Source organism: Equus quagga, chromosome 2 (genome assembly GCF_021613505.1).
Source record: "Equus quagga isolate Etosha38 chromosome 2, UCLA_HA_Equagga_1.0, whole genome shotgun sequence".
NCBI classification, from domain to species: Eukaryota; Metazoa; Chordata; class Mammalia; order Perissodactyla; family Equidae; genus Equus; species Equus quagga.
In genome coordinates this window covers 13,126,988-13,134,978 of record NC_060268.1, presented here as the reverse complement: position 1 = coordinate 13,134,978, position 7,991 = coordinate 13,126,988, and the positions used below count along the sequence as shown (strand labels likewise).

Below are 7,991 nucleotides of genomic sequence, written 5' to 3'. Positions count from 1 at the left end.
GCATTTCAAGGGAAATTTACAGTCTTACTTGCATATGTTAGGAAAGAAGAAAAGCTGAAAATCCATGGTCTACATACTCATCCCAAGAAGTTAGAAAAGAAACAACAAATTAAACCTAGAAGAGAGAAGGAAGGAAATGGTAAAACAAGAGCAGAAACTGTTGGAACAGTTCAGAGAAAATCAATAAAACCAGAAGGTGGATCTTTGAAAAGACTAATAAAAATGATAAACCCTTAGCAAAAATTATCATGAACAAAAGAGAGAAAGCAAGAATTACTTTCATATATAGTTATATACTTGATGTAATTTATGACACCACTTCGTTTAGACATCAAATAAACTACAGGTAGCACAGTACTGTCATCCCCAAGTGAAGAAAAACAAACAAGGTGAGCCCCAAGATCACCCCTACCTTCTGACGGGAGGAGGTTTCCAGACTGCAGCATAGGGAGGGGCAACCTGAGCAGCGCACAGAGATCCCACCGAGGAGACAGGATGAAGGTGTGAGAGTCTAAGGCAGCTGGAATCCCAGGGCAGACAGCTGGCATCTGTGGAGCAGAGGACGGCAGGGAGAAGGGAACTACGCAAAGAAGTAGTTACAGATGTCTGGTTCTTGAGCGTGTCGCTGAGTGCTGAACCGGGCGTGAATTAGGTGAAACTCCACAGGGCAGGACAAAGAACTATCAGGATGCTGTAAACTGAGCCATTCCCGTTGCTCACACAAGGTTGAAAGATGATCAAGTTCTGACCAGTGCGGATAGCTCTTTGGAGAAATTTACCAACCATTTATGGAGGAAATAATACCAATTCTACACAATGTTTTCTAGAAAATAGACGAGGAGGGAACACTTCCCAACTTATTTTATGAGGCCAGCATTATCCTAACACCCAAACCAGGCAAAGATCATGTAAAGAGAGAAAACTACAGACAAATAGCCTTCATGTACTTAGAGACAAGAATTCTCAACACATATTATTACGTATGTATCAAATTCTAGGGAATTACGAAAAAGCTACTGGAACTAATGACTGTCTTTAGCAAGGTACAGAATACAAAGTCCATGTACAAAAATTGCATGTGTGTGTATAAATAGATATACACACACAAAATATGTACATATATAATACATGTACATGCATACACATACCCCAAAAGAGAAAATGAAATTTTAAAAAATATCATTTACAAGAGCTTCAAACAGTATGGAAAACTTGGGAATAAATTTAACAAAATATGTGAAAGACCTGTACATAGAAAAGACACTGCTGAGAGAAATTAAAGAAGACCTACATAGGGGCTGACCTGACAGCGGTTAAGTTCACGCGGTCCAATTTGGCAGCCCAAGGTTTGCTGGTTTGGATCTTGGGCACGGACCTGTGCATCACTCATCAAGCCATGCTGTGGCAGCATCCCACATAGAAGAACTAGACAAACTTACAACTGGGATATACAACTATGTTTTGGGGCTTTGGGAAGAAAAAACAAGAGGGGAAGATTGGCAACAGATGTTAGCTCAGGACCAATCTTCCTCATACACAAAAAACAAAAGGAATATGTAAATAAATAGATACACCATTTTCTTGTTTTGGAAAACAATTTTTAAAACTGATGTCATAATAGTGTATAATATTGTGAAATTTCAGTCATACATTATTATTTGTCAGTCACCATATATATGCGTCCCTTTACCCCTTATGACCACCCCCCTAACCCCTTTCCTCTCTGGTAACCACTAAACTGTTCTCTTTGCCCATGTGTTTATCTTCTACATGAGTGAAATCATGTGGTGTTTGTCCTTCTCCATCTGGCTTAATTCACTTAACATAATGCTGTCAAGTTCCATCCATGTTATTGCAAATGGGATGATTTTTTATTTTTTATGGCTGAGTAGTATTCCATTGCACATGTCTACCACATCTTCTTTATCCATTCATCAGTCAATGGGCACTTGGGTTGCTTCCACATATTGGCTGTTGTGAATAATGCTGCAATGAACATAGAGGTGCTTAAGTCTCTTTGAATTGTTGATTTCAACTTCTTTGGATAAACATCCAGTAGTGGAATAGCTGGGTCGTGTTGTATTCCAATTTTTAATTTTTTGAGAAATCTCCATAGTGTTTTCCATAGTGGCTGCCCCAGTTTGCATTCCCACCAGCAGCCTATGAAGGTTCCCTTTTCTCCACATCCTCTCCAACATTTGTTTTTTGTCTTGGTAATTTTAGCCATTCTACCAGGTGTAAGGTAATACATCATTGGAGTTTTGATTTGCATTTCCCTGATGGTTAGTGATGTTGAACATCTTTTCATGTGCCTGTTCACCATCTATATATCTTCTTTGGAAAAATGTCTGTTCATATCCTCTGCCCACTTTTTGAACAAGTTGATTTTTTGTTGTTGTTGAGTTATATGAGTTCTTTATATATTTTGGAGATTAACTCCTTTTTGGATATGTGATTTGCAAATATATTCTCCAAGTTGGTGGGCTGTCTTTTGTTTTGTTCCTGGTTTCCTTTGCCTTGCAGAAGCTCTTTAGTCTAATGAAGTCCCATTTGTTTATTTTTTCTTTTGTTTCCCTTGCCCAAGCAGATATGGTATTTGAAAAGATGCTTCTAAAACCAATGTCAAAGAGCATGCTGCCTATATTTTCTTCTAGGACTTTTATGGTTTCACATCTTACCTTCAAGTCTTTAATCTATTTTGAGTTAATTTTTGTGTATGGAAAAAGATAATGGTCTACCATCATTCTTTTGCATGTGGCTGTCCAGTTTTCCCAGCACCATTTATTGAAGAGACTCCTTTCTCCATTGTATGTTCTTAGCTCCTTTGTTGAAGATTAGCTGTCCGTAGATGTGGATTTATTTCTGGGCTTTCAGTTCTCTTCCATTGATCTGTATGTCTGTTTTTGTGCCAGTACCATGCTGTTTTGATTAATATAGCTTTGTAGTATACTTTGAAGTCAGGGATTGTGATGCCTTGAGCTTTGTTATTTTTTCTCAGGATTGCTTTAGCCCTTTGGGATCTTTTGTTGCCCTATATGAATTTTTAAGATTCTTTGTTCTATTTCCATGAAGAATGTCATTGGGATTCTGATTGGGAATGTGTTGAATCAGTAGATTGCTTTAGGTAGTTTGGACATTTTAACTATGTCTATTCTTCCAATCCATGTGCATGGAATATCTTTCCATTGCTTTATGTCATCATTGATTTCTTTCAATAATGTCTTATAGTTTTCATTGTATAGGTGTTTCACTTCCTTGGTTAAATTTATTCCTAGATATTTTATTCTTTTTGTTGCAATTGTAAATGGGATTGTATTCTTTGAGTTCTCTTTCTATTAGTTTGTTATTGGAGTATAGAAATGCAACTGATTTTTTAAATTGATTTTGTACCCTGCAACTTTGCTGTAGCTGTTGGTGTTTTTGAATAGTTTTCTGTTAGATTCTTTAGGATTTTCTACGTATAAAATCATGTCATCTGCAAACAGCAAGAGTTTTACTTCTTCCTTGCCAATTGGGATTCCTTTTATTTCTTTTTCTTGCCTAATTGCTCTGGACAAAACCTCCAGCACTATGTTGAATAAGAGTGGTGAGAGTGGGAGCCCTTGTCTGGTTCCTGTTCTCAGAGGGATGGATTTCAGTTTTTCCCTATTGAGTATGATGTTGGCTGTGGTTTTGCCATATATGGCCTTTATTGTGTTGAGAAACTTCCCTCCTAGACCCATTTTATTCAGAGTTTTTATCATAAATGGATGTTGGATCTTGTCAAATGCTTTCTCAGCATCTATTGAGGTGATCATGTGGTTTTTATTCCTCCTTTTGTTAATGTGATGTATCACATTGAAAATCAATATTTTTAAGATGTCAGTTCTTCTCAGATTGATTTATATTTCCAAAGCAATTGCAATGAAAATTCTAGCAGTCGTTCCTGTGGAAATTGATGGACTGATTCTACAGTGTATTTGAAAATGCAAAGGATCTAGAATAGCCAAATTATTTTGAAAATTAAGAACAAAATTAGAAGCCTTACAATATCTGATTTTGAGACTTTCGATAAAGCTACAGTAATCAGGACAAGGTGGAATTTTGTGCAAAGATAGAATATAGATTAATGGGACAGAGTATAGAGTTTAGAAATGGACACACACATATAAGATCCGTTACTGACAAAGGTGGCAAGGTAATTCAATTCGGGAAAGGACAGTTTTTCCAGTAAATGGTTGTGGACCAACTGAATATCCATGTGGATAAAAAAACAAATCTTGACCCTTAACTCACTGCATATACAAAATTTAACTCAAAATAGATCTAAGCATCAGAGCTGAAACTATAAAGCTTCTAGAAGAAAACATAGGAGAATGTCTTCATGTCCTTGGAGTAGGCAAAGATTTCTTAGCTAGAATATGAAATGCATAAAAGAAAGCAATTGATAAATAATTTTACTTCATCGAAGTGTCAAAACTTTTACACTTCAAAGACGCTGTTAAGAAAATGAAAAGGCAGGGGACTGGCCCTGTGGCTGAGCGGTTAAGTTCGCACACTCCACTTCAGCGGCCCAGGGTTTCAGCGGTTCAGGTCCTGGGCATGGACCTAGCACCGCTCATCAGGCCATGCTGAGGCAGCATCCCACGTACCACAACCAGAGGGACCCACAACTGAAATATATACAACTATGTACTGGGGGAGAAGAAGGAAAAATAACATCTTTAAAAATAAATAAAGAAAGAAAAGAAAAGAAAATGAAAAGGGAAGCCACAGATTGTCAAATTATTTGCTGTACATGGACCTGGCAAAGGTCTTATATCCAAAATATATAAGAACTGTATAACTCAATAAGTGACAAACAACCCCATAAAAATTAGGGAAAATTTTAGAAGTTTCATAAAAGATGTGTGAATAACCAGTAAACATATGAAAAGTTGATCAAAATCATTAGCAATTAAGGATATGCAAATTAAAATCAGAATGAGCTAACACTACATACCCACTAGGATGGCTAAAATTTAAAAGATTGGCATGACCAAGTCTTGGTGAGAATACGAAACTCTCATCACATTGCTCCTGGGAATGTAAAATTGTATAACTACTTTGAAAACTAGTTTGACAGTTTAACACAAAGTTAAACATTCACTTACTGTATAACCCAGAAAATCCTCTTCTGGGTATTTACTCAAAAGGAATGAATATGTGTTCACACAAAGATTGGTACATGAATGATCATAGCAGCTTTATTATAATAGCATAATAGCCAAAAATTGGAAACAACCCAAAACAAATTAAATGTGGCATATTCATGTAATGTAATACTGCTGAGCAGTTTAAAAAAACAAACTATTGATATATGGATGAGCTCCAAAAACATGTTGCAAGAACAAAGCCAGACTAAAATAGCATATACTGCATGATTGTATTTCCAGAAAATTCTAATTCAGACAAAAATAATCTGTAGTAACAGAAAGAAGATCAATAGTTATCTGTGACTTGTAAATGAGGCTGCAGGTTGGGAATTATTGACTGCAACAGGGAATGAATAAACAATTTGCGGTAATAAAAATGTTGCATATCTTGATTATAGTGGTGGTTATATGAATCTACACATTTGTCAAAACTCATTGAAATGTAGTCTTAAATGGTGTGCATTTTGTCATATGGAAATTATACTTCACTAAAGCTATTGAAATGACATATAATAGGAAAATCTTATCAAATTTTGTGCCAATAATTATGAAAAGTAGAATTGAATGGATAAGTTTCTGTAAAACATGCTGAAACAGACGCAAGAAGAAATAAACCTGAAAGTATTTTAAGAAAGACTGTTTTTTTTTTTTTTTAGATTGGCACCTAGGCTAACAACTGTTGCCAATCTTTTTTTTGCCAATCTTTTTTTTTTTTCTGCCTTATCTCCCCAAACCCCCCCCGTACACAGTTGTATATCTTAGTTGCAGGTCCTTCTAGTTGTGGGATGTGGGACGCTGCCTCAACGTGGCCTGAGGAGCAGTACCATGTCCGCGCTCAGGATCCGAACCCTGGGCCGCCGCAGCGGAGCACGCGAACTTAACCACTCGGCCACGGAGCCGGCCCCAAGAAAGACTTTTAAGGAAATTGAATTCATAATTAAAAAGCTTTCCCACAAAGAACCTGTAGGCCCAGATGTTTAAGAGTTATGGAAATAAGATAAATCTTATACAAATCTTCCAGAGAATAGTTCCTAATTATTTTATGTATTCAACATTATTTTGATATCAATACCTACAAAAACATTACAGAAAAGGAAAGAGTAAACAAAATAGACAGATGGAACAAAATAAAGAGTACAGAAAGAGATACATGTATATATGACACTTGTTACTTGTGTCACGATAAACGTGCCCTGCTGCAGTGCTGAGCAAATTTAATATCAATACATAAGGAATCTACACGTATATAGTTATATGGCGCTTAATGATGGAGATGCATTCTGAGAAATGCGTCGTTAGGCGATTTTGTCATTGTGCGAACTTCATAGGGTGCACTTACACAAACCTAGATGGTATAGCCAACTACACACCTAGGCTACATGGTGCTAATCTTATGGCACCACTGCCATATATGCAGTCCATCATTGACTGAAATGTTGTTATGGGGAGCTTGACTATATACACATATATATGCCATGTCTGTATAGAATCAATATATATAAATACATGTGCTATATGTGTATATGGAATCATGGTTCCTAGTTCAAAACATACACACTAATCAATTCTAGGAGGAGTTTTCTTGCTTAATAGATTTTATATTTTAGAGCAGTTTTAAGTTTACGGAAGAACTGAACAGATAGTATTGAGAGTTCTCTTACATTCTCTCTTCCCCACTCACAGTTTCTCCTGGTTTCAGCATCTTGCACTAATGTGGTACATTTGTTACAATTGATAAACCAATATCGATACATTATTATTAACTAAAGTCCATTGTTTACATTAGGGTTCTCTTTGTGCTGTACAGTTCTATGGGTTTTGAGAAATTCATGACGTCGTCTATCTACCATTATAGTATCACACAGAATAGTTTTACTGCCCTAAAGTTCCCCTGTGCTCCACCTATTCATCCCTACCATCCCCCTCCGTGAATCCATGGCAGCTGTTGATCTTTTTGTTGTCTCTATAGTTTTGTCTTTTCCGGAATGTCGTATAGTTGGAATGATAGAGTACATAACCTTTTAAACTGGCTTCTTTCACTTAGCAATATGCGTTTAAGGTTCCTCTATGTTTTTTTATGGCTTGATAACTCATTTCTTTGTAGTGATGAGTAACATTCCATTGTATGGATGTACCATAGTTTGGTTTATCCATTTACCTATTGAGGGATATCTTGGTTGCTTCCAGTTTGTAGCAATTATGAATAAAGGTGCTATAGGAATTTGTGTGGACTTAAGTTTTCAATTCCTTAGGGTAAACACCTAGAAGCGCATTGGTATTTGTACGGTAAGTCTATCCTTAGCTTTTTAAAAAACTGCCAAACTGTCTTTCAAAATGGCCTTACTTTTGCATTCCCACTGGTAATGAATGAGAGTTCCACATCCTCTCCAGCATTTGGTGGTGTCAGTGTTTTGGATTTTGGCCATTCTCATTTGTGGATAATGATATCTCATTGTTGTTTTAATTTGTAATTCCCTCGTTACACGTGACATTGAACATCTTTTCATATGCCTGTGTGCCATCTGTATATCTTTTTTGGTGAGGTGTCTATTCAGATCTTTTGTCCATTCTTTAATAGGGTTGTTTGTTTTCTTATTGTGGAAATTTAAGAATTCTTAGTATATTTTGGATACAAGTCCTTTATAAGATATGTAAGATTTTCTCCCAGCTTGTGGCTTATCTTTTCATTCTCTTAACAGTGTCTCAGATCAGAAAATTCACAGAGCAGAAAATCCTAATTTTAATGAAATCCAACTTATCAATTTTTTCTTTCATGAATTATGCTTTTGGAGTTATGTCTGAAAATTCATTGTCAAT

The 7,991-nt window shown here is 36.2% G+C and overlaps 1 long non-coding RNA gene across 1 annotated transcript in view; it reads right to left on the bottom strand.

Annotated features, from left to right (window-relative positions):
* Window positions 1–447: 447 nt before the first annotated feature.
* The window catches only part of LOC124236230 (uncharacterized), a 33,179-nt gene continuing 25,635 nt past the window's right edge, over window positions 448–7,991 (bottom strand). Inside the window, exon 5 of the long non-coding RNA XR_006887669.1 lies at window positions 448–548. This is a non-coding gene — a long non-coding RNA (uncharacterized LOC124236230). The remainder of the gene's footprint in view (window positions 549–7,991) is intronic.